Raw genomic sequence first — 27925 nt, forward strand, 5'->3', positions numbered from 1 at the left:
AGCATTCAATAAATATTTGTATAATAAATTAACTTTTTCAAGTCATCTGCACTGCCATGACACCTCCTAGGAAACAGAAAATTTTCCATTCAGCTAAAACTGCTAATTAACTGCAGTTAACTAATGTGCAACTTAAGGGAGCATATCCTGAGAATCATCTGGATATTAGAACCAAGTTTAGAGGTTGGTACAAAGGAGAAAAAGCTACCCTTTCCATACAAATATCCCCAACACTCATAGTGTCATAGTAAGGCGAGTCACTGCTGTCCTTCTCGAAATTGAATTTCCAGTACAGATCTCCCTCAGTTGAACTAGTGCACTGTCCCTTTAAGAAGCCAGGCAAGATGGAGCCCTCCCAACTCACAGCCAGAGGCTTTAAGCAACCTGATAAGGATGCTGGAGTGTGACAAAAAGAAAGAACAACTGGAGGGGGTAAGTCGAGGTTCTAATGACCTGAGGGGAAATCGAGGCTCTAACCATACAAACATCAAACTCTGAGCGCGCCTATTCCGTGGGTGGCAGCTCCCCTAGCACCACCCCTCCTCCCCTTCCCTCCCTTTCTTACCCCACCCTGCTCCACCCTCCGGATCCTCCTTGAAAGAGTCTCCTTCTATAAGGTGGCTCCTTTGCCACCCAGCGGACACCCCAGTGAGGGGGGCAAAAGGGAGGGAAGGGGGTGGGTAGGCAAAATGAAAAGGACTTACTTTCGGATTCTGCGCCTCCGAAGGCATCCTCTCCTCCCAGCCTGGGGCCAGGGCCAACGGACGGGGCGGGGCTGGGTTTGAGCTGATGGACTCGGGGTCCTCACTCCCTCGTACTGCAAACCTAGTTCAGTGGAGAGTTAGAGGTAATGGGCACCGACGAGGGCCGGTGTATACTCGATTTTAATTATCTCCAAAGGAGACAGAAGGTTTTGAGAGAGTTGACCGTGGGTGGGAGTGGAGGTGAGCTCTAAAATCCTCCTTTTCCTCCCTTTCTGACTAGCTTTCCCCGCCCGGCATTAGCGATATCGGGGGCAATGGTTTTCTTTTTTCTTCCTTTTGGTTTCTCCCAGCTGCCGGTCCCAGACCCCACCCAGCGGCTCCACCCCATCCACTGCTACACATTCTGTCAATCACCAGCCCCTTTAAAGCTGCATCGCACAACTTGGATTTTCGTCCCTCTTTGGTGGGCAGACCGAATCCCGGGGCTCCTGGCCTTTCCAAAAATTCCTCTGACCTTTCTTTTGAGTTTAGGAAGCTGAGGTTAGTTGCTAGCGGAGGCTTCCCCTCCCCCGCTGCCCTGAAGCTTTCACCGTCCGCTCCACCCAAAGTCCTTCCGGGCCGGCCAGGCCACGCCATACTCAACCCCATCTCTTTTCTTTACTTTGTTTCTGGTTTAAAAAAAAAAAAAAAAAGTGGTTCCCTAGCCTGCCAGATAGCCACGAAAGTTTCTGCAGCGCCCTCTCTGGCTCACCCCAATTCCTAATAGTTTTTGGACTGAAGTGCCTATAGCAGATCCCCTGTCCCTGTGGCCTCTCGGTTTGGCCTGACTCGATATACTCAGTCTTCTCTAAATCTCATCTGTGTAAATCTCTACATTTTAGACCACAATAGGGGTAGGGATTCCCAAAAATGTGCTCCATGCCTCTAATTAACTCATCCAAAACAGTAGTCCCACACCACCACCCTATTCCATAAGTAGGCAGAGAAGGGCCTTGAGGTGCCATCCACAGTTAGTGGAACTCCAGAATGATCCAACAGAAATTATATGTAATAGCATTCTCCATTCCAGGTGATGGCAACACCTGGTTGCTTAGAGCAAAAATCATTGAGCCATCCTTGACATCCAACTCTTCAAGAAATCCTGTTGGCTCTGTCTTAAAAATATGTCTGGAATCTGACTACTTGTCACCATTCCTGCTACTACCACCCTGGCCCAGCCACTATCTTTAGATCCAGCCCCTGCCTACCTTTTTGACTTGATTTAAAAAACCTTGTTCACTCTCTACTAGCCATACTGATCTTCCTTTTATTCAAATATGCTGATCTGTCTGACCTCAAGGACTTTGCACTTCCTTTTGTTTCTGTCTGGTTCAACCATTGGTGGGCTCCAATATCATTTCGATCTCAGGGAAGCTTTCCCTGACCACCCAAATTAAAGTGACTCCTAGGCACTCTCTGTGACCTTATCCCATTTTGTTTTTATCACAACCTAAAACAATTTCATATGTGTGTTTGCTTCTGTCTTAAAGTATCTCTCCCACTCAGTAAGAGCAGACGCTTCATCTGTTTGTTCTCTGCTGTAAATTCAGCATACTGAACAGTGGCTGCCATATAGTAGGGGCTCTGTTAATATTTGTTGAAAGAATGATAGAAGATAGTATCTTCTGGGGTGTATCTGGGTGTTATCACTTTTTAAACAACGACCAAACCAGAAGATAAGATAGCAAAGAGAGATGCACCTGTTATGAATCACTTGCCCCATCTATTCTCCCTTAGAATATCCGTCTGGATACCTTGCCTGTGAGCAGAGTTAGCAATGGTATTTGGAGCAGTGACCCAGTGGCAATGTATTTTTATATTGGCTTTTAGGGTTTTCAGCTGATTGTTGGTGGTTAACTTAAGTGTCCTTGGTTTTGTCAAGTCACTGCTAGGGAACATAGTTCTTGAGGGCCTGGTCCTCTGAACTAACAGCATCTTTATCTCTAGATGTGTTTCTTAATTTGGAGTCACAATATCTATATATACTTGCTCATGCCCCCAAGGATGTATTAACTAATTTTATTCTCACAACCTCCCTGGGAAGTAGGTATTATTAGTCTCACTTTACAGATGAGAAAACAAAAGCCCATGGAGATACAATGATTTGCCAAAAATCACATCCTTAGGAAATGGTAAAACTGGGGGTTTGAACCCAGGTAATATAGCTCCAGATATACACAAATTCCCACTACACTGCATTTCCTAAAGTAAACTTCTGGTCAGTCATGATATTGGGAAGAGCAGACATCCCAGTTTTCTGGATGTTAATTGGTTAAAGATGAAGGGAAGCAGCTATAAGTAGGGATATTTATTCCATAAAGCTCAAAGGGTAGTTTGAGCAATTCTGTAAGCAATGACCTTCATACAAGTCATATGAAGCAGTCACTTCCTTTTCCAATGAAAGGATCTAGGGCTGTTCGCCTCAAGAAAACTCAGGAGGATAAGAATACTGTTTTCTAGGCCTATCTTAAGCTGTCACGGGCATGTCCTTGATTGTTTATCCATTGTGTATTCTAACTCAGCTATCTGCCTGATCATAAAACTTACTCAGTTTAGCCAAATTATCTGGACTTCTGGCCATGGATGACAGATAACTCTTGCTAGGTTGCTACCTATACCTGAGCATGATATCATGGAAAAGTTTCAAAGATATCATGGTTATGTTCTCAGAACAGTGCTAAGCACTGTGGAGCATAGGTAAATAAAGGTCCTACAGAATTAAAAGTCAGAAGTTTCCTGTAACCCAGTACTACCACTTATTTTCTATGTGACTATATGTAAGACTGCATGCAAGGGCCTCATATTTCTCACCATACAATGAGATTGAATTAGTGGTTTCCAGAGGTTACTTCTGTGTCATAAATTCTCTGTTGTTTAGCTTACTGATGTCAGAAAGGTCTTATGACAGGAGAAGGCTTGAAATATCCGTCTGGGAAAAGTGAATGCATTCCCTTAATCTCATTCCTCTTGATTAGATTTTAGTAGATATCATATGCGATGTAGTAGATGTCCAATTAACAAGGATTAACCTTCTTTGAAAGTGGTTTGAAACCATGGGTTGTTCTGTAATGGCCATGTCTGATATCTGTGATATGTGAACCTTTCCTATTGGCCATGATAACTAATTCCAGGGGAAAGATCTCTGACCCAACCAGGACAATTAATTTCTCTCTCCCAAACACATGGCCTTTTGAATGGAAACAGTTTGGGGTTATGGGAGATGGGGCAGTCACATTAAAGCTGGAGAAAAGAACCCTGGCCAGTTTGCTCGGTGGTTAGAGCATCGACCTGCAGACCAAGGGGTCGAGGGTTTGATTCCCAGTCAAGGGCACATACCTGGGTGTGGGTTTGATCCCCGGCCCCGGTTGGGGTCATGCAGGAGGCAACCAATCAATGCGCCTCTCATATCAATGTTTCTCTCTCTCTCCCTTCCACTCTACCAAAAAAAATCAATGGAAAATATCCTAGGGTGAGAATTAACAACAAAGAAGCTGGAGAGAAGTTCCATAAATTCCTCTTAAACTCAGAGTTGACCTTATTCCTACCTTTTTTGAGTCAACTCTTCCCTTAACTCTGAGATATCCCACTATCTTTTAATATATTATCTATTCCCCTAACTTTTTTTTTACTTTTATTACTTATGCTAGCCAGAGTCTACTTCCTGTTTACTGCTATATAATCATCATGTGCCTGCCAAAAAATTGGTATTCAATATTTGTTATAACAGGCATTTATTGAGCCCAACTTTTTGCTAGGCACATAGTAAATATATAGCAGTACGTAAGAAGATGAACAAGCTTTTCTCTACCAAGTCATTGGTCCAGACCTAACCTAAATCCCCACTTTCTGTGCCTTTATTACTTCTACGTTGTTTTAGAACATAGTTATATAGATATTATTTTACTAGATTATAAAAGTTCCTTGGGATTATAGTCTGTCTTTTTCATCTTCAAATCTTTTGCAGTGACTACAACAGAGTTTTGCATATACTATACGCTCTAGGCACATTGAAATTAATTCAGTTCTGTAGTACACATGGAACCTGTCAGTCATGTAGCAAACCAAAAATCCTGCCAGACATGAAAAGAGCTGTGATGTAGTGGAAAGAAGACTAGATTTTGAATAAGACTTCCAATTCCAAGTTTGTTATTTTCTAGTTGTTTTACATGAGACAAGTTACCTAACCCCTCTGAGCTTTAGCTTCTTCACAAAAAAATGACAGAAGACAATAATAATGCTGTCTCTAGTTCCTCTGTGCATTCCTCAAGATGGCTAAGGAAGTAGCGACTGACCACCTCCATGTTGCTAAATCAAATGACCACTTTCAGTCCTTAACTCACCTTACTTTTCAGCAACATTTTACATAGTTTTTTTTTTTTTCTTGGCTTCTGTGTAAAAATAAATCGGTGGTATTATTTTTCATTGACTGCTCCATTTTCATCTCTTTTTTCTTAAATTTTTAAATACAGTTTACATTCAATATCATTCTGTATTAATATCTCATTTTCCCTTCCTCTAAGTCTAAATATTAGAGTGCTTCAAGGCTTCTCCTTAACTCTTGTATTTTCTATGTATGTTCTCTCTCTAGATGATCTTATTCAGTTCTGTGGCTCTGACTAAAAGCTGATGAACACCTAAATCTATGTCTCAAAACCAAACCTCTAAACTCTAAGTCCATATATTGATTCCCTCTGAGCCTTAGTTTTCTCATCTGTAAAATGGGGAGAATAATAGCACTCACCTCAGAATTGGATTCTTGCTACCTCTTCTTCTCAGTCTATTCTTTATGAGTAGCCAGATTAATCTTTTAAAATGGCCAACCAGAGCATGTCATTCCTCTGCCTAATGACTTAGGATAAAAAGCCCAGGTACTGTGTAGTCTGGTCCTTGGCTGCTTCTCCTAACTCATCTTTAATTACTCTTCTCCCAAGCCTCAGTACTCCATAGTCACTGGAGCTCCTTTCTATATAGTTCCTCAAGAGTACCATTTTTCATATCTCAGGGCCTTAGCACATGCAACTTTTCCACCTGAAGCACTCTTCTAATTACCGTTTATCTGGCTTGCTTCTATTAATTATTCAAGTGAAAATTAACTGTAGCTTCATAAAACACAATGGACAAATCTTAATAACATAATGTTGAATAAACAAAGCAAGTCCCAGAAGATAGCACATAGTTTAATATCAATTTATAAAGTTCAAAAATAAGTAAAACTAAGCAATATTATCCATTCATATATATGAGATAAAACTATTTTTAAGGCAAGGGAAGGAGAGATACAATATTCAGGTTATTTCTGAGGGGGCTGGAAGGAGACTGGAATAGAAGAGATACACATAGGTAGATATGAGTTATTGGTAATGTAATGGCTTTAGGGTTGAGAGGTGGGTTCACAAATATTTGTTATATCATTTAAGAAACAAATGACATAAAAGGACCAATAATGATATTGTGTCAAGAACCAAAGATTATCATTATCAGTTCTACATAACTGGAGTCCATTAACAATGTTTTAAAAACACTATAAAGGACAAATGGCATATGAAGTGAAGTTAGACAGAGGAAGACAAATACTGTATCATTTTACTTATATTTGTAATCTGAAAAACAAAATAAATGAACAAACAAAAGAGAAACAAGCCATACATACAGAAAACAAATTAATGGTTGCCAGATGGGAAGGGGTTGAAGGAATAGGTGAAAAAGGGCAGATATTAAGATATACAAATTGCCAGTTATAAAAACAGTCATGGGCATGTAAGGTACAGCATAGGCAATATAGTCAATAATATTGTAATGATTATTTATGGTGCCAGGTGGGTACTAGACTTACCATGGCGATCACTTTGTAAGGTATATAAGTGTCTAATCATTATGTTGTACACCTAAAACTAATATCATATTATATGTCAACTGTAATAGAAAAAAATGGAATAGGAAAGCTATTGCCTTTTCATCCTGCAGATTGTTTCTTTTGCTGCTCAGAAGCTATTTAGTTTGTTATAGTCCCACTTGTTTATTTTTGCTTTTGTTCCTTGTGCTTTGGGGTCATATCTATGAAATCATTGACGAGTCCAATGTCAAGGAGCTTTTACCCGAAGTTTTCTTCCAGGAGTTTTATAGCTTGAGTCTTACATTTAAGACTTCTATCTATTTTCAGTTAATTTTTGTGAATGGTTTAATATAGGGGTCCCATTTCATTCTCATGCATGAATATCCAGTTCCCAACAATATTTATTGAAGAGACTATTCTTTCCCCTTTGTGTGTTCTTTGCTTCCATGTCAAAGTTTAGTTGATCTTATATGTGTAGATTTATTTCTGTGTACTCTGTTCTGTAAACTTGGTCTATATATCTGTTTTTATACCAGTACCTTACTGTTTTGATTACTGTACCTTTGTAATGTAACAAAATAAAAAATGTGATACCTTCAGCTCTGTTTATCTTGCTCAATATTACTTCAAATATTCAAGGTTCTTGGGGCTCCATACGAACTTTGGGATTGTTTACTTCTATTTCTGTGAAAAATGCCATCAGAATTTTTACAAGATTTACACTGAATCTATAAATTGCTTTGGGTGGTATAAACATTTTACCAATATTAATTCTTCCAACCCAAGAACACAAAATATATTTCCATTTATTTGTGTTTTCATCAATTTTCTTATCAGTATTATGGTTTTTACTGTACAGGTCTTTCACTTTTTAGTTAAATTTGTTCCTAAGTATTTTTATTATTTTTGATGCCATTGTTATGGGATTGCTTTGTTAATTTCACTTTTAGATATTTTATTGTTAGTGTTTCAAAACACAACTGATTTTTTAATGTTGATTTTGTAAACTTCAACTCTACTGAATTTGTTTAATAGTTCCAACATTTTTTCTGGTGGAGTGTTTAGGGTTTTCCATCTATAAAATCATGTTATCTGCGAACAATTTAGCTTCTTTCTTTCTGATTGGTATGCCTTTATTTATCTTTCTTGCCTAATTGCTCTGTCTAGGATTTCTAGTAATATGTTGAATAAAAGTATAAAGAACCTTGGCTGGTTTGGCTCAGCAATTAGAGCATCGGCCTACAAACAGAAGGGTTATGGGTTCAATTCCCAGTCAAAGGCACATACATGGGTAGCAGGTTCAATCCCTGGCCCTGGTCTGGGTTGCAACCAAATATGTCTCTCTTTCTCTTTCTCTCTCCCCTCCATCCCTCCCTCCCTCCCTTATACTCTATCTAAAATCAGTGAAAACATATCCTCGGGTGAGGATTAACAACAACAAAAAAGTTAAAAGAATGGGTGTTCTTGTCTTCCACCTTTTCAGCAATGATTTTAATGTTAGCTGTGATTTTCTCATTATAACTTGTATTATGTTGAGAGATGTTGAATTGTGTCAAATGCTTTTTCTACATCTACTGAGATGATCATATGATTTTTATTCTTAATTTCATTAATGTGGTATATCACATTTATTGGTTTTTATATGTTGAACCATCCTTGCATACCAGGGCATAAATCTCACTTAGGCATGGCATATGATCTGTTCTTTGAATGTGCTGGTAAATAGAGCTAGCTAGTATTTTTTTAATTGTTTTCTTTATTGACTTTAGAGAGAGAGGAAAAAAAAGGGATAGAGAGATAGAAACATCGATGAGAGAGAACATCGATTAGCTGCCTCCTGTATGCCCCCAACTGCGGATGTGGCCCACAACCTGGGCATGTGCCCTGACCAGGAATCGAACCAGTAACCTCTTGGTGCATGGGTCGATGCTCAACCACTGAGCAACACCGGCCGGGCCAGCTTGCTAGTATTTTATGAAGGATTTTTGCATCTATGTTTATCAGAGGTATTGGCCTGTAATTTTCGTTTTTGTTTTGTTCTTCTCTGGCGTTGCAGGGAGACTTGACACCAAATCAATCAAAATAAAACCAGAATGGCTGTGAAATTAAACTGTCATTAAAACTTCAGCCATCCAAAATAAGGCAAGGCCTGATGCTAAACCTAAACAGAATAACTGACTTCAAAAATAAAATATTTAAATATGCCCAGCCAGTGTGGCTCAGTGGTTGAGCATCAACCCATGCACCAAGAGGTTGCTGATTCGATTCCTGGTCAAGGAACATGCCCAGGTTGTGGGCCCAATCTCCAGTGGGAAGCATGCAGAAGGCGGCCAATTGATGTTCTTTCTCATTGATATATCTATTTCTCTCTCAAAAATCAATAAAGGAAAAAAATTAATGATTTATACAGGACCCAGAGTCTATTAACCTAATAGATACAATTTCAGGATACAATAGAAAATTACTTGTCATGCCAAAAGCCAATAAAATCACAATTTGAATGAGAAAAGGTAATCAACTTCTACCATAACTGAAATTTTGAATTGTTGGAATTATCTGGCAAGGATTTTAAAGTAGACATTGAAAGGTGCTTCAGCCCTGGTCAGTGTGGGGCAGTTGGTTGGACTGTTGTCCCATACATCAAAAGATTGTGGGTTTCATTTCTCTTCAGGGCTAATACCTAGGTTGTGGGTTCGATCCCTGGTAAGGGCCCGTACAGAAGGCAACTGATCAATGTATCTCTCTCACATCAATGTTCCTCTCTCTGTCTCTCTCTCTCTGTCTTTCTCTTTCTCTCTCTCCTTTCCTCCCTCTCAAAAATAAATTTTTAAAAGGTATTTTAATAATCAATCATATATTATCTTTTTAAAATGTATTTATTTATTTTTGTTACAGATGTTTCTCATTCCCCCGCCCACTGATTCCCCCCTCTCCCACCCTCCCCACCTTCTCCAGAGCTTTGTTGTCCATGTCCATTGTTCATGCATACATGCATATAACTTCTGTGGCTTACCTCTCCCCCACCACTCCCTCTTCTGGGGACTGACAGTCTGTACCCCACTTCCACGTCTCTGGGACTACACCATTCCTCAGACTGTTAGGTTCATTATACTCCACAAATAAGTGAGATCATATGATACTTCTCTTTCTCTGTTTGGCTTGTTTCACTTAGGATGATACTTTCCACGTCCTTCCATGTCGTCTCAAAGAATAAGAAATCTTTCTATCTTATAGCTGCACAGTACTCCATTGTGTATATGCACCATGGCTTTTTTTTATCTATTTGTCTACTGATGGACATTTGGGCTGTTTCCAGATCTTAGCTATTGTAAATAGTGTGCTACAAACATGGGGGTACATATATTATTTCTGATTGGTGTTTCAGGCTTATTAGGGTATAGTCCTAGAAGTGAGATCACTGGGTCAAATGACAGTTCAATTTTTATTTTTTTTGAGGTAACACCATATTGTTTTCCATAGCGGCTGCACCAGTCTGCATTCCCACCAGCAGTGTACTAGAGTCCCATTTTCTCCACACCCTCACCACCACATGTTGTTTGATTATTTGTTGATGGTGGCCATTCTGACAGGTGTGAGGTGATACCTCATTGTTGTTTTAATTTGCATCTCTCTGATGATTAGTGATGTTGACCATTTCTTCATATGTCTCTTAGCCATTTGTATGTCCTGTTTGGAGAAGTGTCTATTTAGTTCCTCTGCCCATTTTTCAATTGGGTTCTTTGTCTTCATTTTGTTGAGTTGTATGAGCACTCTATATATATTGGAAATTAACCCCTTATCTGATATATCATTGGCAATGATGCTCTCCCATACAGTAGGTAGCCTTTCCATTTTGGTGGTTGTTTCTTTTGCTGTGCAGAAGCTTCTGAGTTTGACGTAGTCCCATGTGTTCATTTTCTCCTTTATTTCGGTTGCCTTAGGTGATATACCAGTGAAAATTCTGCTGCGTATGATGTCTGAAATTTTGTTGCCTATGGTTTCTTCCAGTATTTTTAGGGATTCATGAGTCACATTTAAGTCCATCATCCATTCTGAGTTATTCTTGTGTACAGTGTAAGTTGATGGTCTAGTTTCATTTTTTTGCATGTAGGTGTCCAATTTTCCCAACACCATTTATTAAAGAGGCTGTCTTTACTCCACTGAATAATCTTGGCACCTTTGTCAAATATTAATTGAGCATATTGCCTTGGGTCCATTTCTGAGTTCTCTGTTCTTTTCCACTGGTCTGTATGCCTGTTCTTGTGCCAATACAAGCTGTTTTGATTACAGTGACTTTGTAGAATAACCTGAAATCTGGTAATGCGATTCCTCCTACTTTGTTCTTCTTTTTCAAGATTGCTGTGGCTATTCGAGGTCTTTTTTGGTTCCATATGAACTTTTGAAGTATTTGTTCTAGTTCTGTGAAGTATGTCGTTGGTATTTTGATGGGGATTGCATTGAATCTATAGATTGCTTTGGGTATTATGGACATTTTAACGATGTTGATTCTTCCAATCCATGAACAAGGTATGTGCTTCCACTTTTTTGTATGTTCCTCTATTTCTTTTTTCAATGACCTGTAGTTTTCTTTCACTAGGTCCTTTGTTTCTTTGGTTAAGTTTATTCCTAGGTATCTTAATTTTTTTTTTGCTGCAGTGGTAAATGGGATTGTTTTCTTAGTTTCTCTTTCTGTGAGTTCATCATTGGTGTATAAGAATGCCATCAATTTCTCGACGTTAATTTTGTATCCTGCTACTTTGCCAAATTCATTTATTAAGTATAGTAAATTTTTGATGGAGTCTTTGGGGTTTTCTACGTATAGTATCATGTCATCTGCGAATGATGACAGTTTCACTTCCTCCTTTCCAATTTGGGTCCCTTTTATTTTTTCTTCCTGTCTGATTGCTGTGGCTAAGACTTCCAGTACTATGTTAAATAAGAGTGGCAAAAGTGGGCATCCTTGTCTTGTTCCTGTTCTTAAGGGAAATTCTTTAAATTTTTGCCCATTGAGTATGATGTTGCCTGTAGGTCGTTCATGTATGGCCTTTATTATGTCGAGATATAATCACTCTATTTCCACATTTCTGAGCATTTTTATCAGAAATGGATGCTGGATTTTGTCGAAGGCTTTTTCAGCATTTATTGATATGATCATGTGGGTTTTATTATTCACTTTATTTATGTGGTGTATCACATTTATTGATTTGTGAATATTGTACCAGCCTTGCATCCTTGGGATGAATCCCAATTGGTCATGGTAAATAATTTTATTGATGTACTGCTGGATCCAATTTGCTAGTATTTTGTTCAGGATTTTGGCATCTATGTTCATCAGGGATATTGGTCTGTAGTTTTTTTCTTTGTAGTGTCTTTATCTGGTTTTGGAATTAGGATTATCCTGGCCTCATATATAGAGTTTGGAAGTCTTCCTTCTTGAACTTTTTGGAATAATTTGAGGAGAATGGTTGTTAATTCTTCTTTACATGTTCAATAAAACTCCCCCGTGAAACCAGCCAGGCCCTGTTTTTTGTTTACTAGGAGTTTATTGATTACATCTTCAATTTCCTTAGTTGTTATTGGCCTGTTTAAATATTCTCTCTCCCAGTTCAGTTTTGGGAGACTATGTGATGCTAGAAATTTGTCCATTTCACTTACATTGTCCAATTTGTGGGTTTATAATTGTTCATAGAATTTTCTAAGGATCCTTTGTATTTCTGTAGTATCAGTTGTTACTTCTCCCTTTTTGTTTCTGATTTTGTTTATTTGGGTCCTCTCTCTTTGTTTCTTGGTGAGTCTGGCTAAGGGTCCATTCATCCTGTTTATCTTTTCAAAGAAGTAGCTCTCTGTTTCAGTGATCTTTTGATTTTATTTATTTATTTATTTATTTATTTATTTATTTTAGTCTCTATGTTGTTTATTTCTGCTCTGACCTTTACCATTCTTCTTTCTACTTGCTCTGGGTTTGTCTTTTTGTTTACTTTCTAGTTCTTTAAGTTGTAGGGTTAAGTAGTCAATTATAAATTTTTCTTGTTTGTTGACGTAGGCCTGTAGTGCTATGAACTTCCCTCTCAGGACTGCTTTCACTGCGTTCCATAGATTTTTGTGTTGTTGTGTGCTCATTTTCATTGGTTTCCAGGAAGTTTTTTTATTTCTTCCTTGATCTTTTTGGGAACCCATTCATTGTTTAATAACATGCTAATTAGCCCCCACATGTTCAAATGTCTTTGCATGTTCTTGTTGCAGTTAATTTCTAGTTTCATGCTATTTTGATCTATGAAGATGCTTAATATAACTTCAATATCTTTAATTTGTAGAGACTTAGTTTGTGTCCTAACATGTGGTCTATCTTTGAGAAAGTTTTGTGTAAACTTGAGAGGAATGTGAATTCTCTAGTTTTGGGGTGTAATTCTCTGTAGGTATCTAATAAATTCATTTGATCTAGTATATCATTTGGAGTCTGTTTCCTTTGCTAAATTTTGTCCAGAGGATCTATCCAGTGATGTCAGCAGGGTGTTGAAGTCCCCTGATATGATTGTATTGCTGTCAATTTCTTCTTTGAAGTCCTCTAGAAGTTTTTAAATGTATTTTATTACTCCTATATTAGGTGCATATATGTTTACCAAAGTTATATCTTCCTGTTGGATAGATCCTTTCAAAATTATGTAGTGGCCTTCTTTGTCTCTAACTATGGGTTTCATTTTGAAGTCTATTTTATCAGGTGTGATACTGCTACCCCAGCTTTTTTTTTCATTTCCATTTGCTTGGAAATTTTTTTCCCATCCCTTCACTTTCAACCTATGTGAGTCTTTTGTTGTGAGGTGGGTCTCTTGTAAGCAACATATATATGAGTCATGCATTCTTGTCCATTCAGGTACTCTGTGTCTTTTGATTGGAGCTTTTAATCCATTTTCATGTAAGGTCATTATTGATGTGTACTTATTTTTTCCATTTTTTATTATTATGCTTATGTTTCTCTCCCTATTTCTTATGCTTATTATAGCAAACCTTTTAACATTTCTTGCACTGCTGGTTTGGTGCTAATTTATTCCCTTAGACTTTCTTTGTCTGGGAAGCTCTTTATTTGACCTTCTATTTTGAATGATAGCCTTGCTGGATAGAGTAGTCTTGGATTCAGATCTTTGTTTTTCATTACCTTGATTACTTCATGCCATTCCCTTCTGGCCTGTAGTGTTTCTATTGAGAAGTCAGCTGATAGACTAATGGGAGTTCCTTTGTGGGTAACCTGTTGCATATCTCTTGCTGCCTTTAGGAGTCTTTGTCTTTAATTTTTGGCATTTTGATTATGATGTGTCTTGGTGTGGGCCTCTTTGCATTTTTCTTACTTGGGGCTCTCTGTACTTCTTGAAGTTATATGCCTTTTTCTTTCACCAAGCTAGGGAAGTTTTCTGTCACTATTTCTTCAAATATATTCTCTAACCCTTGTTCATTTTCTTCTTCTTCTGGAACTCCTATGATACGGATGTTGTTACATTTCATATTGTCCCACAGTTCTCTTAAGCTGTCTTCCTGTTTTTTAATTGTTTTTTCTTTTTGGTTCTGTGATTGGGTGATCTTTTTCTATCCTTTCTTCTAATTCATTTCTATGTTCCTCAGCTTTCTCAACTCTGCTGGTTATTCCTTCCAGTGGGTTCTTTATTTCTGCTATGTCATTCTTCATTTCCTCTTGGTGGCTTTTCATTTCCAGTTGGTTGATAGTCATTGTTTCTATATCTTTAATCATGCTGTTGAGCTTCCTCATAATCATTACTCTGAACTCTGCCTCTAATATCTTGCTTAATTCCATTTTATTTATCTCAATTTCTGTAGAATTCTCTTGTTCTGTCATTTGGGATTTGTTTTTTCATTTCACCATTTTGGCTGTCTCAGTTGGTTTTGGAGCCTGCCAAATTTTTCCTGTGGGTGTTAGTGTTCCACTGATTGTGGCTCCCTCTACTGGATTTGGATGAGTATGGGAGGCCCAACATTATACACCACTGTCGAGTCTTACTTTCCTGGGTTGGTTTGCAAGCCAAGCAAAGGTTCAGTTATCCTCTAGATTTTGCCTGCAGGCTTTTATTCTGAGTTGCTTGATGAACCTTGTGTTGTAGCCCTCAGTTGAATGAACAATCTCTTATGTGTACATGGTAAGAGGAGTTCAATCAAGTGGGGCAATTGCTTACTGTCAGTCTCCAGCTGTTAATGAGCCTCAATTTCCATTTCTCTGGCCTGGCTTGGTGGTGTTATTTTCTGAGGGACAAGCCATTGCTTATCCTCAGGGCTCTGGGAAGAGGCTCTTTGAACAGGATTGCCATTGTCCCGTGAGTGTGTGATTCAGCACAAAACTCCTAGTGTCCTCCCCTCCAGCTCTCTCTTGTGTCAGGAGCCCTAGACTCTCTCTACACAGTTCCATTCGTTTGCCCTCCCTCTGTGGGAGTCCAAGGTGAGTGGCTGTAGCTGATTTAGTGCTCTGTTTCTTCAGGGAACTGACTGCTCGCAGCTAAGACAGCCCTCACTGCTGTCCGTGGGCTCCCAGTCCACCTTCTCGTGCCTCCACATTTCCTACCAGGCTCAATGTGTTGTCCTCTTTCCATCCCTTGTTATATGGGTTTTCTCCAGCTGCTTTTCAGTTGGTTTTTCTCAATGATTTGTTTTTATTTTAATTGTAATTCCAGTTTGGTCCCGGAAGACGGTCTGTGTAGCTTCCATTCACTCCACCACCATTTTTCTCCCTATTCTCAATGAAACCTTTATAAGCTCCTTCATTGAAAACAAAATAAAATTGATAAGCCTGTAGAAAGATTAATAAAAGTTAAAAGAGGTAAGGCAAATCCCCAATTAGGAATGAAATTGGAGATAATACTGCAGATCCTGCAGCCATTATAGGGATGATAGGAGAATACCATAAATCACTTTATGCTTACATATTCGACAACTTAGAAAAATCTGAACAGTTCCTATCAGGAAAGGAAACTAAGAAAACAATACCATTTACAATTGCACCAAAAATAAAATAAAATACCTAGGAATAAATTTAACCAAGGAGGTGAAAGACCTGTACTCAGAAAAGTATAAGGCACTGAAAAAAGAAATCAAAGAAAATACAAATAAATGGAAGCATATACCATGTTCATGTATAGTAAGAATTAACATCATTAAAATGTTCATACTACCCAAAGCAATCTATAGATTCAACACAATCCCTGTCAAGATACCAAAAGAGTATTTTGCAACACTAGAAAAAATACTTCAAAATTTGTTTGGAATTACAGTGAAATCCAAATAGCCTCAGCAATATTTAGAAAGAATAACAAAGCTGGATGTATCATACTATCTGATATCAAACTATACTACAAGAAAATAGTAATCAGAACAGCATGGTACTGATATAAAAAACAGACATATAGATCAATAGAATGGAATAGAGAGCCCAGAAATAAACCCACACCTATATGGTCAGTGTCAATATTTGACTCAGAAGGCAAGGACATACAATGGGGTAAAGACAGTCTATTCAATAAATGGTCCTAGGAAAATTGGACAGATACATGCAAAAAAAGTGAAACTAGATCACCTTCCTACATCATATATAAGAATAAACTCAAACTGTGTTAAAGACTTAAATGTGAAACTAGAAACCATAACTCCATGAAGAAAACATAGGCAGTAAAATTGCTGACACTTCTCTTAGCAATATTATTCTGATATACTCCTCAGGCAAGGGAAACAAAAGAAAAAATAAATAAATGGTATTACATCAAACTAAAAAGGTTTTGCATAGCAAGAGAAACCATCAACAAAACGAAGAAACAACCTACTAAATGTTGGCCAGTGATACATCTGATAAAGGCTCAATATCCAAAATTTATAGAGAACTCATACTACTCAACACCAAAGGAACACAAACATAACAGTTGAAAAATGGTCAGAGGACCTGAATAGACACTTTTCCAAAGAGGGCATATAAAAGGCTAATAGAACCCTAGCTGGTTGCTCAGTGGTTAACACATCAGTGTATGGACCAGAGTCTCGAGTTCAATTCCCAGTCAAGAGCCTGTACCAGGGTTGCAGGTTTGATCCTTGCCCTGGTGGGGGGTCATGTGGGAGGCAACCAATTGATGTGTCACTCTCACATAGATCTCTCTCTCTCTCTCTCTCTCTCTCTCTCTCCCACCCACTCTATCTAAAAATCAATGGGGAAAAAAAAGGCTAATAGACATATGAAAAAATGTTCAACATCACTAATCATCAAAGAAATGCAAATTAAAACCACACTGAGTATCACTTCATACCTGTCAGAATGTCTATCATCAATAAATCAACAAACAAGTGTTGTTGAGGATGTGTAGAGAAGGGAACCTTTGTGCACTATAGGTGGGAATGCAGATTGATGCAGCCACTATGGAAAACAGTATGGAATTTCCTCAAAAAATTAAAAATGAGACTGCTTTGTGACAATGTGGATTTAGCTTAAAAAAAAATAGTAATTAGAAAAACAATGTTAACTCCTATTTCATTGCAGCATTATTTACAATAGCCAAAATATGGAGGCAACCTAAGTGTCAATCAATAGACAAGTGGATAAAAAAACAATGGCACATATATACAATGGAATATTACTCAGTAAAAAAAAAAAATGGAATCTTACTATTGTGACCGTATGGATGGACCTAGAGAGTATTATGCTCAGTGAAATAATTCAGTCAGAGAAAGACAAATGCATATGATTTCCCTTTTATGTGAAATCTAAAGAACAAAGGAAACAATATTAAAACTGACGCATAGACACAGAGAGCATTCTGGTGGTTGCCAGAGGGAAGGGGATTTGGGGGGCTTGGTGAAAGTAGCAAAGGTATCAAGAAGCACCAATTGGTAGTTATAGAATAGTCACAGGAATGTAAATGCAGCATAGGGAATATAGTCAATATTGCAATACCTATGTATGGAGCCAGTTAGAGCACTGGAAATATCAAAGGGAACACTTTGTAAAATATGTGATTTTCTAACCACTACGCTGTACACCTGAAACCAATACAAAATATAATTGAAAGAAAAAAAATAATTTAAATTTTAAAAATCTAATAGTTCTTCTAAAACCACAAACTATCAAAACTCAACCAAAAAGGACTTCCGGTCAAGATGGAGGCGTAGGTAAACGCGGCATCACGTCCTCCCACAACCACATCAAAGTTACAACTAAACTACAGAAGAACCATCATTCAAAACCGCCTGAAATCAAGCTGAATGGAAGTCCTACAACTACGGAATTAAAAAAAAAAAAAAAAAAGCAGCTACATCCAGACCGGTAGGACGGGCGGCGCAAGGGGTGACGGCGGCGGCGCGCGGCGGTGAGACGGGCTGGTCCCACACCCACGCGTGGTGGATAAAAATCAGGAGGCTCCCATGGCTGGGAAGGTCCTTCCTGAGGACTGAAGGGTGCCCGTCCCACACCAGGTGCCCCGCTCAGGGTTCCAGTGCCAGGAAGAGAATCCCCATAACTTCTGGCTGGAAAAACCAGCAGGAACTGAGGCTCAGGGAGGCTGAGGCGGCTGGAGCCCCAGGCAGCTCCTTAAAGGGCCCGCGCACAGACTTGTCGGACTCTCTCCCTCTAAGCTCGGAGGGGAGGCAGCTCGTGGGGCGCCAGAGACACACAGGGAAGAACTGAGCTGTTTGGCACTGGAGCGAGGGCTGGAGAGGGGGCCTCCTCGGGGACAAACGTGCTGTCAGAGGCCTTTGTTCCTTTGGTGAGCCCTTCCTGGGGGCGGCAGACAGAAGCCATATCTGGGACTCCAGCAACCTGGCTCACACTGGTAGCCCAGCCCTGGTGACTCCCTGAGGCCCCACCCCGCCCCACACAACTTTCAAGCCCACCCAAGCTGTTGCCACTTGCTTAACCATAGGATTGGCCTGTCTTGGATCCTGCTTCAGGTTTTTCCTAAATTCTTTCAAATGAGCAGCATCGGGTCTCAGCGAGCCCCATACCTCTCATTAAGTAATACACAGAAACAAACACAGGGAGGCAGCCAAAATGAGGAGACAAAGAAACAGATCCCAAAAGAAAGAACAGAACAAAACCCCAAGAAAAGAACTAAGCGAAAGGGAGATAAGCAACCTAACAGATACTGAGTTCAAAATACTGCTTATAAGGATGCTCAATGAACTTAGTGAGAACCTCAGTGAACTTAGGGAGGGCCTCAAGAGCATAAAAAAGGACCAGTTAGAAATCATGGATACACAGTTAGAATTAAAGGAGGCATTAACTGAAATAAAGAATAATTTACACAGCTTCAATAATAGAGTATGTAAATCCAAGGAGCAAACCATCGATTTGGAATATAAGGAAGCAAAAAATCCCCAATCAGAACAGCAAAAAGAAAAAAGAATCCAAAGAAATGAGGATAGTGTAAGGAGCCTCTGGGACAACTTCAAGCGTGCCAACATTTGCATCTTGGGGGTGCCAGAAGGAGAAGAGAGAGAACAAGAAATCGAAAACCTGTTTGAAACAATAATGGCAGAAAACTTTCCTAACTTGGTGAAGGAAACAGACATACAAATCCAGGAAGCACAGAGAGTCCCAAACAAGATGAACCCCAAGAGGCACACACCAAGACACATCATCATCAAAATGCAAAAGGTTCAAGACAAAGAGAGAATCTTAAAAGCAGCAAGAGAAAGGCAGCTAGTTACCTACAAGGGAGTACCCATTAGGCTGTCAGCTGATTTCTCAAAAGAAACTTTGCAGGCCAGAAGGGAGTGGCAAGAAATATTCAGAGTGATGAAAACCAAGAACCTACAACCAAAATTACTCTATCCTGCAAAACTGTCATTTAGAATTGATGGACATATAAAAACTTTCCCAGACAAGAAAAAGTTAAAGTAGTTCATCACTACCAAACCGTTATTATATGAAATGATGAAGGGTCTTTTTGAAGAAAAAGATAAAATGTATGAACAAACAAAATGGCAATGAATACATATCTATCAACAATGGAATCTACAAACAAAATGAACAGGAAGAACAGAAACATTCTCATAGATACAGAGAACATTTTGTTGTTTGCCAGTTGGGAAGGGGGTTGGGGGAATGGGTGAAAAAGGTGAAGGGATTAAGAAACACAAATTCATTGCTAGACTGACAAACCTCAAAGGGAAAGGGGTTGGGGGGGTGGGAAGAAATAAACCAAAGAACTTATATGCATAACCAATGGACACAGACAATAGTGTGGCAAAAGGTGGGAGGGGGGCGGGAGTGGGGAGGAGGGGGTTAATGGGGGAAAAATGTGGAACATCTGTAATACATTTTACATCCAACAATAAAGATTTGAAAAAAAGAAAAAAAAACTCAACCAAAATAAATTAAATAATATATATAGCCTCATAATCATTAAAGTCATTGAATATGGAAGTAAACTTCTTTAAAAAATAAAATAATCTCCAGACCTAGATGATTTCACTGGTGAAGTTTACTACTTGCTTAAAGAAGAATAAACAATGATTTCACAAATGTCTTCTAAAAATTAGGAGAAGAGGAAACATTTTCCAACTCATTTTATGAGGCAAGTCTTACTGTGATACCCAAACCAAAGATATTTATTTAAAAAAGAAAATTGCAGACCAATATCTTTGTGAAGTTAAACATTAAAAAATTGATTCTAACAATATATAAAAAAGAATATTCTACAACCAGGTAGGATATACTTCAAGTATTCACATGGGAACCAAAAAGCAAAAATCTGTAGTAGATGCATGAAATATAACAAAAGGGGGAAACAGAGCATACCACCATGGAAACCCAACCATTTATAAAGGTAGGCAGAAAGAGATGGACAAATAAACAATGAAAATGCAGAACAACCAGAAGGCAAACAAGATGACAATAGTAAGTCTGTAAATATCACTAATCACTTTAAATGTGAATGGATTGAATTAATCAAACAAAAGACACAGAGTAGCTGGGAGAATAAACAAGACCCAACTATGAGCTGCCTATCGGAGAGTCATTTCAGATCTAAAGACACATATAGGCTCAAAATGAAGGGATGGAACAAGATATCCTATTGAAATAAAAACCAAAAGAAAGCCCAGCTAGCCATACTTATATCACACAAAATAGACTTAAAGCCAAAAATAGTAACGAGACAAAAAAAGTCATTATATAATGATAAAGGGGTCAATACACCAAGTAGACACAGAAATCATGAATATATATGCATCTAATATTGGAGTACCTAAATATATTAAGAAAATACTAACAGATCAGAAGGTAGAAATACACAGCAATACAATACTAGTGGGGGACTTCAATACACTACTGTCTACAATGGATAGATTATCCAGACAGAATATCAACAAACAAATGTTGGAATTAGACCATACCTTAGAGTGCAGTGGTTCTCAACCTGTGGGTCATGACCCCTTTGGGGATCGAACGACCCTTTTACAGCGGTTGCCTAAGACCATAGGAAAACACATATTTCTGATTGCCATTCATAACAGTAGCAAAATTACAGTTATGAAGTAGCAACAAAAATAATTTTATGGTTGGGGGTCACCACAACATGAGGAACTGTATTAAAGGGTCACGGCATTAGGAAGGTTGAGAACCACTGCCATGGACTAAAGGTATGAAACTAGAAATTAACAACAGGAAAGCTGTAAAATATACAAATAGGTAGAAACTAAACAACACACTTCTGAACAACCAATGGGTCAAATAAAAAATCAAAAAGGAAATAACTATCTCAAAACAAATGAAAATACAAACACAACATATCAAGCCTGTGGTAGGTTGCAAAAGCAGTTCTGAGAGAAAAGTTTAGGGCAATAAATGCATTTTTAAGAAATTATAAAGATCTCAAGTAACCTAACTTTACACCTCAGGAAGCAGAAAAGAACAATTTAAGCCCAAAGTTAGCAAAAGGAAGGAAATAACAAAGATCACAGTGGAAATAAATAAAATAGAGACCAGAAAAACAATAGAAAGAATCAACAGAACTAAGAGCTGGTTTTCCAAGAAGATAAAATTGACAAACCTTTTTTTTCCCATCACCTAAGGATATCTTTTTACTGATTTTTAGAAAGAGAGAGAGAGAAACATTGATGTGAGAAAAACATCAATCAGTTGCCGCTCACACAACCTGGGACTGAACTCCCAACTCAGGTATATGCCCTGACCAGGAATCAAACCTGCTACCCTTCGGTGCATGGGACAATGCTCCAACCAACTGAGCCACACCAGCCAGGGCAAAACTGACAGATTTTTACCTAAGGAAAAAAGAGAGAAGACTCAAATAAATTAAATTAGAAATGAAAGATGAGACATTCCAACTGATACTACAGAAATACATAGGATTATAAGACAATACCATGAACAATGATATGCCAACAAATTATATAACCGAGAAGAAATGGATAAATTTTTTAGAAACACACATAGCCTAACAAGACTGAATCAGGAAGAAATAGAAAATTTGAACAGGCCAATAATAAGTAAAGAGATTGAATTAGTATTCAAAGTTCTCTCAACACCAAAAACTCCAGAACCAGACTGTTTCACTGTTATACTCTATGAAACATTTAAATAATTAGTGCCAATCTTTATCAAGCTCTTCCAAAATATTGAAGAGGAGGAAACACTTCCAAAGTTGTTCAACAAAACCAGCATTACCAATCCCAAAACCAGATAAGCACACTACAAAAGAAAACTATACACCAATATTTCCAATGAATATAGCTGCAAAAATTTTCAACAAATGTTTGCAAACTGAATTTAAGAACACATTTTAAGTACTATACATTACATCAAAGTGGGACTTATCCCTAGGATGCAAAGATGACTTTTATATACACAAATCAATAATTGTAATACAATACATATTATGAAGAAAGCTAAAACTTACCTGATCAGCCCTGGCCGGTTTGCTCAGCGGTTAGAGCATCGGCCTGCGGTCCGGAGAGACCCGGGTTCGGTTCCCGCTAAGGGCATGTGCCTTGGTTGCAGTTTGTCCCCGGCCCTGGTTGGTTGTGCGGGTGGCGGCCACTCGATGTGTCCCTTTCACATCGATGTTTCTCTCTCTCTCTGTTCCTCTCTCTCCCTCCCACTCTATCTGAACAAAGAATGGAAAGGTGTCCTCGAGTGAGGATGATTAAAAAAAAAAAAAAACTTACCTGATCATTGAAATCCATTTTAGAAAAAAAAAAAAACATTTGAAAAAAATACATCCTCTCATAAATAACCTCAACAGATTGCGTATAGAAGGAACATACTTCAACACAATACAGGCCATATAGACATACTCACAGCTAATATGGTAAAAATGTGAAAGCTTTTTCTCTGAGATCAGGAAGTAGACAAGGGCGCCCACTCTCACAGCTATTATTTAATATAGTACTGGAAGTTCTTGCTAGAGCAATTATGCAACACAATAAAATAAAAGGTATTCATATCAGAAAGGAAGAAGTAAAATTGTCACTATTTGCTGATGATATGATTTTGATTATAGACAATCTGAAAGACTAAAAAAAAAACTGTTGGAAATAATCAGCAAATTCAGTAAAGTTGCAGGATATAAAATCAACATACATAAATCAGTTGCCTTTGTATACACTAATAATAAAAAGTGTGAGAAATAAAGAAAACTATCCCATTCACAATAGCATCAAAAATAATAAAATATCACCCTGGCCAGTTTGGCTTAGCGGTTGAGCATCGGCCTGCGGACCAGAGTCCCGGGTTCGGTTCCTGCTAAGGGCATGTTACACAAAATAATAATAATAATATTATAATAATAATAATAAAATATCTAGTAATAATTTAAACAAGAAATGAAAGATCTGTACAACAAAACTACATGGATTCATTGAAAGGAATCAAAGAAGATACAAACAAATGGAAAGATATCCTGTACTCATGGATTGGGAGACTTAATATTGTTAAAATAGTCATATTACCCAAAAGTCATCTACAGATTCAACACAATCACTATCAATATTCCAATGGCATTTTTTTCATAGAAATAGAAAAATATCCTAAAATTTGCATAAAACCACACACAAAAAAAAACAAAAACAAAAGCAAAACAAAGAGACAAAGCAATCCTGAGAAAGAAAAACAAAACCAGAGGTATTACACTTCCTGATTTCAAACTACACTACAAAGCTAAAGTAATTAAAACAGTATGGTACTGAAATAAAAATAGAAACATGAAGCCTAATAGTCAGCCCAGAGTTAAACCCCTCCATATACAGTCAACTCATATTTTACAAGGGAGCCAAGAACAACGAAAGGGAAAACTATAATCTACAATGGAATACTACTAACCATAAGAAAAGATGAAATACTGCCATTTGTGACAACATGGATGGATCTTGAGAATATCATGCTAAGTGAAATAAGCCTGACAGAGAAACTCAAGAACAATATGATCTCACTCATATGTGGAATATAAAACTGATAGCAACAAATGAACGAGCAAGAAAAGCAAACTAAAACTCATAGACACAGACAACAGTATGTTGGTTACCAGAGGGAAGAGGGGTTGAGGGGTAGTAAAGGGTCAAGTGGGTCAAATATACAGTACTGAAACAAGATTTGACTTTGGGTGGTGGGAATAATATACAATATACGGATGCTGTATCATAGAATTTTACACACAAAACCTATATAATTTTATTAACCAATGTCAACCCCAATAAATTTAATTAATAAGATTTCTTAATTTTAGCCCGGTTGGTGTGGCTCACTGGTTGAGCAGTGACCCATGCACCAAGAGGTCGCTGGATTGATTCCCGGTCAGGGCACATGCCCAGGTTGTGGGCCCAGTCACCAGTGGGGGGCATGCAGGAGGCAGCCAATCGATGTTCTCTCATTGATGTTTCTCTCTCTCTCTCTCCTTTCCTCTCTCTAAAATATCAATAAAGAAAAAATATTTTTTACAAAAAGATTTTTTAATTTTAAAAGGTTATGAGCAGTATGAGTGACATAGTTTAATATTTTAATAGAGTCACTCTGGTTGTTATGTTTAAAATAAACTGTAAAGAGGCATGGTGGGAGCTGAGTGCCCAGTTTAGAGGTGATTGCAATAGGTCAGGTAAGAAATAATGGTGACTTGGTAGTAGTGGAGGTGGGGAAATGTAATCAAATTCTGGAGATTTGTTTGTTTTTGTTGTTGTTTTTTGCAGCTATCAATTATTTTTTTTAAATTGCATTTATTGAGGGTGACATTGGTTAATAAAATTATATAGGTTTCAAGTGTAAAATTCTACAACACATCATCTGTATATTGTATTGTGTGTTCACCACCCCAAGTCTCCTTCCATCACCATTTTCCCCCCACCCCCCTTTCCCTCTGGTAATCACCATACTGTTGTGTCCTTTTAGAATAGAACAATCATTCACAAGTTAGGTAGAGGTGCAAAAGGGAAGCATCAAGGATGATACCAGGTTTTTAACCTGAGTAACTGGGAGATTTGTCTGGCTATTTTCTTAGTTGGGGGAAAATGGAGGAAGAACATGTTTAGTTTTGAACATATTAAGCATTTTTTACAGCAGAAAACAAAATGTAAAAAGACAGCCACCAACAATGATAAATTGTCATATACTCACAAAATGGAATCAAAACAGCCATAAAAAAAGAAATGGACTAAAGCTACACACATCTACATGGATAAATCTCACATGCATAATAGTGAGGAAAAATCAACTTGCAGAAGACTATACACAGTAAGATATCATTTGCATGAAGTCCAAGAACTTGTTAAACAATGTCATATGTATTTTAGGGATACACAAATAACATAATAAAATATAAAGGCATGCATAGGAATGATAAACTCCAAATTCAGAATAGTGGTTGTTTCTGAGATGGAGAAGAGAATGTGATCAGCAAGGCATAAACTGTGAGCTTCGGTTTCCTCTTCTATGAAAACACCTATTTCACACCTATGATAATATTTATATACATACACACACCTAACAGTGATTTGTATGTCACAGGTACTCCATGTTAGCTGCTATTAACATTATTATCATTGCACAATGTGATATATGAGGGGACAAATGAAGAAGAAAACTAAAGAACCTGAATCATGTTATTCTTTATATTCATTCATCCAGTGCCCCTCTGTCCTATGAGCATTTATGGTATGAGGGGCTGGGTTAAGATATGTCACAATGAAACTGACCAGGAGAAAACTTATACCCAGACCTGAGCTATAAACAAATATGACAACTGTTTCAAACAAAATATAGGTTAAGGGCACATGGATAATGTTGGTTAGTGGTTCTCAAACTTGAGCATGCATCAAAATCAACAAAAAGTTTTGTGAAAACACAAGTTTCTGGATCCTACTTCCAGATAATTCTGATTCAGTAGGTGTCGGGTGGGGCCCAAGAATATGTATTTTATGCAGGTTCCCAGGTGATGCTGTTGGTTTGGAGACCAAACTTTGAGAACCACTTTCCTAGGTAAATTTCTTAAGTGTCTGCTTACTTGCTGTGCTTACTTTTTGGGAAAATAGGAATTCTCTTGTAGTTTGACCTAAAGTGAATGCACTGGATGCTATTATTTTCTTATAGCATCAGAATCATATGATTTCCCCATGTGTTTCCTGGTATCCATTGACCAGGAATAGTGCTTGAAAATTTGTCTTATCACAACAGTTGTGGATAGATCATAGGGTTTAGTTCCATGCCTAAAGGGATTAATAATTCCATGTTACACACAATGCAACCCAGGAGAGTTAACTGAATGTGTATACACTTAGTCGATATATAATTTATTGAGTCTCTGTTATTTGCTAGGTAAGGATTAAACAGTAAACCAGACAAATAAGACCTGTCATGGTCTTTACTGATTTTCAGACAAGTAAATAGAAAATGACTGAGTAGCATGATAGGTGAGTCTTCTGATAGAGGGATATCTGTGTGAAAATTACCTACCTAAGCTAGCCTGGGTCAGGGACGATAAATGGCCAAGCTAACTTTTGAAGTACTCAATAATTTCAAACCCAAATAAATCTAATTCCTGGTGAAATTGTTTTTCCACTAGACCATACTCTATGATATTGATAGCAATGACCAGTACTCATGTAGCACTTCCTAGGTGTCAAGTCCTGCTCTCTAAGTGTAACCCAACAGATTGGTAGGTAATATTATCTCCCAATTTACAGATGGGGAAACTGAGTCCCAAAGATTAGATAAATTATTAGGATCATCTACTAACAATTAGTAGATCCAGGGTTTGAACCCATGCACTCTCATGTCAGGAATCTTAACCATGTTGCCATAGCCACTCCCAAAGGAATTTATGAATGAAACTCAGTATGGAAATGCCACAATGTAGCTTCATGCTGTTGTTTTGATCTCATACACATTCTCACCAATTATATCCATTAGGCCAGAATCCTAATGGCTAACTGAATTGGCTTTAGAATAACGGCTTTGATTTTGAAAGAATTTCATAGTACTGTTTAAATAGACTGCACCATTTAGAATGTAACATTTAATTAGACAGTGTATATAAATTGGGGATCTAATGATAAATAGGTCAGAATGATGGAACCTTGACAGTTCAAGGGCTGTCCCTCAGATTTGAACCCTCAAAACCTTGATTTTGACAGTTGATTATTCTCTGGAAAACCAACTTATAATTACAAACCAAGAACATCATGTTATTCCTGCCTTCACCCTCAAAACTGCCACTCCTGGATTCCCCACCTAGTATGTGGTAGCACCAAGCACCCAGTAACCTCAGCTATAAACAAACCTGGAAGTAAAGGTCAACTCCTCTTCTCCAGCCAAAATTCCACAGTAAATTTACAGTCATAATAATAACCACCATTTACTGAGTTCTTACTATGAACTGGGCACTGAGCTAATATTACATGCATTATCTCATTTATTAACTTACTTAGTCATCACAAAAATCTTAGGAGTTAGATACAATTCTTATGCCATTGTTAGATTTTTTTTTAAATCCTCACCTGAGGATATTTTTACATTTATCTTCAGAGTGGGAGGGAAGGAGGGGGAGAGAGAGAGAGAGAGAGAGAGAGAGAGAGAGAGAGAGAGAGAGAAACATCGATGTGAGAGAGACACATCAACTGGTTGCCACCCACACAACCCCAACCAGGACCGAGGACAAACTGCAACTGAGGTACGTGCCCTTGGCTGGAATCGAACCCAGGGTTCTTTTGTCCAAAGGCCGATGCTCTAACTGCTGAGCCAAACCGGCCAGGGCTATTATTCAGACTTAGAAACAGGCTCAGAGTCCTGGCTGATGTGGTTTAGTTGGTTGAGCATGGTCCCATACCAAGAGGTCTCAGAATCAATTCCTAGTCAGGGCACATACCT

The 27925-nt window shown here is 38.1% G+C and overlaps 1 protein-coding gene and 1 long non-coding RNA gene across 4 annotated transcripts in view; one reads left to right on the forward strand and one right to left on the reverse strand.

Annotated features, from left to right (window-relative positions):
- Positions 1 to 1135, reverse strand: part of KLF8 (Kruppel like factor 8) — a 153211-nt gene extending 152076 nt beyond the window's left edge. For both annotated transcript variants that reach the window (XM_036270924.1, XM_036270926.1), the window contains exon 1: positions 705 to 1135. The gene's annotated coding sequence lies outside the window, so the exon portion shown is untranslated. The remainder of the gene's footprint in view (positions 1 to 704) is intronic.
- LOC118635900 overlaps positions 1 to 27925 on the forward strand; it is a 57547-nt gene that overhangs the window by 483 nt on the left and 29139 nt on the right. For both annotated transcript variants that reach the window (XR_004960582.1, XR_004960583.1), the window contains exon 3: positions 291 to 432. This is a non-coding gene — a long non-coding RNA (uncharacterized LOC118635900). The remainder of the gene's footprint in view (positions 1 to 290; positions 433 to 27925) is intronic.

Source organism: Molossus molossus, unplaced genomic scaffold (genome assembly GCF_014108415.1).
Source record: "Molossus molossus isolate mMolMol1 unplaced genomic scaffold, mMolMol1.p scaffold_m16_p_2, whole genome shotgun sequence".
In the NCBI taxonomy this organism is placed as follows: Eukaryota; Metazoa; Chordata; class Mammalia; order Chiroptera; family Molossidae; genus Molossus; species Molossus molossus.